The sequence below is a fragment of the Corylus avellana genome, chromosome 5, assembly GCF_965113065.1.
Source record: "Corylus avellana chromosome 5, dhCorAvel1.hap1.2, whole genome shotgun sequence".
Classification (NCBI taxonomy): Eukaryota; Viridiplantae; Streptophyta; class Magnoliopsida; order Fagales; family Betulaceae; genus Corylus; species Corylus avellana.
This window is the reverse complement of record NC_142494.1, coordinates 2211844-2218280: the sequence shown is the minus strand read 5'-3', so window position 1 is coordinate 2218280 and position 6437 is coordinate 2211844.

Genomic DNA, 6437 nt, shown 5'->3' with positions numbered 1-6437 from the left:
CTTTAGGTTTAGATTGCTATGACACCCCGTCTAATTACGTGGTAATTATTTTAAAATAGTTACCAATTTACCACTAACGACAATGTTTAAATATTTTTAACATGTTGCAAGTGTAAAAATTATCTTTAAATTATAAACACAATTGTACCCATATTGATGTGATTCACAAAAAGTGTGAAAAGAATTTCAAATTTCCATAATGTTTTAAGAACCGAACAATCAATTTTATCATCTGTCATCTATCATCCGATGTAAACACTAGGGGAACGAATGTTCGACAATAAGTTACATGCAAATAAAATTAGACATTTTCTACCATTTTGTTTTCCTACTCCTAATCTTACAAGTAATTGTGTTTAGCTATTTTCACTATTATAAGTTAAGTTTACAATTTATTTTAAGGAAAAATTTCTCTGATTATTTAATTAACTTTCTAGTTTCTTTAAATAGAAACTTATAATAAGATTAGATAGAAAATACTCATCTAATGATCTTAATCCTAAATCCTAATTGATAACTAATAATCCTTATTAACTAAAATTCTACTTCAGTACAAATTCTAATCCCCTCCTAATTCTAATTCTCCTAACACTCATTAAATCATTTGATTATATGAGTATTAATTGATCATTAAAACTGAAAAGCATAGACGAAATTTGTCCACACCACTCCCTTGGCTGAAATCCACACCTGGGTTGTAACTCTCCAGCAACGCCGTACTAAGGTTCGGCTCCGCCGCAACCGATCGATTCTACAGTGTCATTGGGCCGATGCAAGTTTTATTAATTTTATAATGTCTCTTAATATAACCGCAAGTGGGATTGGCTTGGATTCAAGAATTAGCTAGATTTATTAGAAGTGAGATACGTATTTTATAACAAGATACAAAGAATACGGCTCCCTCTAACGGATGCTAGTTTAGGAGAAACTTATGCGGCCCTCTTGGCGGTTAGATTGGATGTCTCCTTTAATCACTGAAAGTGATTCTTTGGTCACTATCTTATACATCAAAGATCGTCAGCTTTTTTATTTATTGGAGAACATAACTGATTGTTGCTGATATTTAGAATGATCAGCTCCTCGATCTCCATCTTAGAATGGAAGGCTTTGAAGACTTTTAAAATGGGCCACTTTTCATCTTTTGTTTGGAAACCTTTTCACTTTTTTTTCCTATTCTCTCTTCTCTTCGCATGCATTAGGAGTGCCTCTTGAGCATCAATGTATAGCCTCTTGAGGTTATTATTATTATTTTTTTTGTGGACATGACCCGAATCCATTAGAAATTTAATATGGTCATTATCATTTTTTTAAGTACTTTAAATGGTCATCATCTGTCTATGTCTGATTTTACTGATTCAACCTTAGAATTGAAATCATTATTTAGTAGACATAGATATCAGTTTGTTAATGTTTTCTAGACAATATTTTTATGTTTTTTGTTTGAATAAAGTATTCTAATTTGATATACGTATAAAAATAATTTTAAGTATTTTGTGAATATTTATATTTTTTAATAAATTCTTTTAGCCATCTCCAAACCTAGCATCAATTTGTTATAATAAACACATGATCCAGGTGTTTTGCCAAAGTTAATGAGTGGTATCATACAGGAGGAAGTCCACTGTAAGCTTTATATAAAGCTTATTGGGTTAAAAGAGAAAAAGAAAGTGACTCATTGGTTAAGTGGAAATTGCATAATACTATTAATTAATCTTAACCCGAGTTTTAAGAAACATGATTTTATGTAAATTAGGCTAAGGCAAAAACTTGCAAAGCCCTAACTTTCATGAAAACGATACGATCTTATTTAAGTACAAAAATTTATATCCTATGTTAAAAAGTTGCATTGTTTTTACAAAAATTCCAGAGAATTTGATGATTTGATTAAATTCTCGAAAAGTGTGTAAAAGATGCTTAAGTGGTGTCTTTGATCCATTTTAATTGAGTATTGGGCTTAAAAGTTGTTTTAGGATAGTTAGACTCAAACTTAATTAAGAAGTCTTTTTATGTTTTTGGCCCATTTACAATGTCTTAGGGTCTTAGCATTGAGTAATACTATACATTACTCCATCCTCCTCCTTTCATCCCCCAAAGTTTATTTGGTGTGGTCGCATATAGTATTTGACATATGCATATTGATTTTTTTTTTTAGTTAGATAGATTACACACATAGGCTTTGAAGGGATGAAAGGAGTATTGAAGGGTGATGAACAAAATTACTTCATATTCCACTAGTGGCCTCTTTCGCCGGTCACCACCGACGTCATTAGGCACCACCTTCCAACCTCCATCTACGGTAGTTTAGTGCCTTCGCAAATTGAGCTCACGATCAAATCTTTACCTTCATCACATTGGATATTTTTGCATCGGAGCTCACTTACATTTTTGCTCTCTTGCCACATAGGATTATCATAAGTTTCATCAATAGTTTTAAGGTTGAGCTCAGACTCAAATTTTAGCATTGTCCAAACAAGATTCAGTTTCAAGACAAAAAATAAAAATAAAAAATTCAATTTCCCTTCCAAACTGAAGCTAACACCTTAAGTTTGAGAGAGGATATTAGAAAATTTCTTATATATATATTTTTCTTCTATATTATAATAATTTACTTTTCTTCCAGGTTTATCACTAATTCTCTTCTTGATTTAGTGTGCGTTTGAGATTGCAAGAATAATCTGTGTTTTTAAAAGATATCGTAAAACGTAAGGTATTTGATATTGCGATTTAAAAAGCACCTAATCTAAAATAAAAAAATATATATATGTGATTTCTACAAGCAGGTTAATTAGATGCATAATAAATATTTGATAAAAAAAATATTTTTTAACCTGTTTTACCAAATGCCTATACGATTTTAAAAATTAGCAATTTCAAAAACGTAATTTTGACAAACGCACTTATTGAAATCGCAACCCTAAACGGACCCTTAATCTATATTACCATATTTATCTACCACGTTTTCCCTATAAATAGGGACACTATTATATAATACTAGCTTAGAGCCCGTGCTACGCGCCGGGTTTTTTTTATTATATATAATTAAGTCAAAAAGTCTTTAAAAAATTATCAACAATAAATTTTATTTTCTTCTCTTAATTAACAAATTAGCTACTAAAAATGACAAATGTTCATAAGATCATTTTAAACCATAGTTTTACTAAATTTAAAATTTCATAAATTTTAGTTCTTATAAATTCAAACATGTTAAATATTTGTTCCCATATATGTAGTTTAAAATGAAATATAAAGGAAAAAAAATTCAAAATAAAAACATAGCTTAAACAATTATAGAAAATGATTGATTAATCATTATATTCTAACAATAATACCACTTCTCAAAAAAATTGTTTGTGAGAAGAAAGTTCAACTCCTCAAAGTTCATTATATTCCAACAATAATACCACTAACAAAAACAAAGAAGTGTTCTAAAATAAATGAGTATGTTGATATCTGATTACAATTATGTTTACTAATTTTATAAACAAAAAAATGTTGGTAGTTTAATTTTTCTTTTAAGAAGTAAGAGATAAAAAACAGTGGCAGGAATATTAGAACACTCAAAAACAAAAATGAACAACAAAAGTCAATTAATTTTACAAAAGAAAATTTGTAACTTGTATTAAATAAAATTAATAAAATTTGAATGAAAAATAATATATAAATTAGAAACAAAAATGGAATATTAAGAACATAACTACAGGATAAAGACAATTAAATATATTACAAATAAAACTCATATGTTTTAATTATAAAATTTACAAAAGAGAAGTAATCAATTTGAATATAAATAATATATAAATTTGAAAAAAATATAAGGGACACAAACGTAGAACAGAAAATAAGGAAAAAAGGAAAAATAAAACAACATGAAATAAATATCTCTTTCTCTATATTTTTCCTAGTTCCAATGAAATTCAGAGGTATAGGAAAAAAGTATTATCAAACAAAGCTTGCTTTTTTTTTTCTTTTTTTTTTTTTTTTTTTTTTTTCAACTATCCTTCACATATATAACATAAAAAGAACTACTTTTAGGACAAATTGAAAAAAAAAAAAAAAAAAACTCAATGAACATCAACATAATCTAAAAATTCATACCTCATACTTCATACCTCTTTTTTACTATCATTTCCTTCAATTCAACGTAAAATTTATATATATATATATAAACTCCTTTTAGGAAACATAGGAAAAAAATAAAAAATAAAAAAAAAAACTACTCAATAAACATCAACGTAATAAAAAAAAAAAGTCATACCTCGTACCAAAAATAATGATAGGAAACTCTCTCTCACTATCATTTCCCTGAATTCAATGTAAAATTTATCAAAGAAAAATAATCAATTTGAATGAAAAATAATATATAATTTAGTAGAAAATTTAAGGAAAAAACAAAAATGGAATAACATAACCACATGAAATAAAGATAAATTGCAAATTATTTCCAAAGAACGCAAAAGCAATTACCTGTATTCAATAGTTACAAACATTAATTTAAGAGACAATTTACATAATATTATAATGCATACTGTAAATAGGTACTGTAATTTATGTTATAAATGATAGTCGTGTGCATTGGTGTATATTCATGTTTTGAGTAATGTTTTATAATTCCTACCAAACTAATGTTTTAAAATTTATAAATGATACCTGGAAAACGAAATTAGGAAAATTAAGAAATTAATGTTACAAAAACAAAGAATAAAAAATTCCAGAAGAAGAATGAAAAATATATAGAAACAAATTATTATTTATGAAGTTGCAAATTTTATCAAAGAAAAATCATACAAACAGAATACTAATTGAAAAAAAAAAAAAAAAGAAAAAAAAAAGGAAAAAAACAGGCACATACAGACTAAAAGAAAAAAAGAAGAAATTGAACATGCAATTCCTTTGATAAATTAACTTTACAATACAAAGTAAAGAAACTATATAAATAAAATCTTAGATTTTTAATTTTTTTTTTATTGTTGTAGATAAAAGCAACAACAGTTTATCGGCCGTAAAAAAAGGTTGATATATTTTATATTAACAATAAAACTTAAGATAATCAAATTATCAATGGGAGACAAAACATCTAGTTTGTTGATATTTTTTAAATAAACAATAAAATTGAACGATTGATTTATTTTTAAAATAAATTTCTAAATCGTATCATTTAATTCAATATTTCAACTAAAAAGTATAATTATATAACACTTCATTTATAAAGTTCACAAAAACAATTACATTTTTTTTTTTGTTTTTTAAGAGGGTTTAGCTATTTTTATCAAAGTAACACAAAAAACATGCATTTCATATCTATATATTGATATTTGAATACAATAAAGAGTGTAAATTTTTTCGTAAAATTGTTAATCCAGATTAACAATATAAAACACAAAACTCAAATAAAAACACATTATAATGTTCCATCAGCACAATAATATATTTTTAAAAATATATTATCTTAATTCTGAAATTGCAATTTTAATTAAAGAAAATTGAACCTGCAAATCCTTTAATAAAGTAATGATACAAAATAAAGTAAAGAAACCATATAAATAAAATTCATGATTTTTAAAAATTTTTATTGCTGTATTTAAAAACAACAACGGCTCTTAAGAAAGGTTGATTCTTAAATACAAATAATACTCAATAACAAACTAAAAGTCAAACAAAAACATACTAGCCTGAAGAATGATAACAAAACTGAGAGAGCGAGATTGTTCACTTAGTAAAATGAGTTTCGGATGTGGCAAGACACTGAAAGACAAAACTAACAAAAAGAAAATACAGTTAAATTGTTAATCCAGATAAACAATACATTAACAATACAAAAACACAATATAACCTTCCATTAGCACAATAAAATATATTAAAAAATTATTTTAAGTCTAAAATTACAATTTTTATTAAAGAAAAAACATACACACATACAGACTGGAAAAAAAAAAAAAAGGAAAAAAAAAATGAACATACAAATACAGTAAATAAACAATCACAATTTTTTTTTGCAGAGAGTTGTGCTATTATGGAATTCTTGTAATACTCAATTACAAAATAGAAGTCAAAACAAAAACACACTAACCAAGTGAAGAGATTTAGATGTTGAAAGGCAAGCGAGATTGTTCACTTAGTAAAATGAGTTTCGGATGTGGCAAGGCACTGAAAGACAAAACTGACAAAAGGAAAATACAGTTAAATCGTTAATCCAGATTAACAATACAAAAACATAATATAGCCTTCCATTAGCATAATAAAATATATTAAAAAATTATTTTAAGTCTAAAATTACAATTTTTATTAAAGAAAAAACTTACACACATACAGTCTGGAAAAAAAAGAAATGAACATGCAAATACAATAAATAAACAATCACAATTTTTTTGCAGAGGGTTGTGCTATTATGGAATGCTTGTAATACTCAATTACAAAATAGAAGTCAAAACAAAAACACA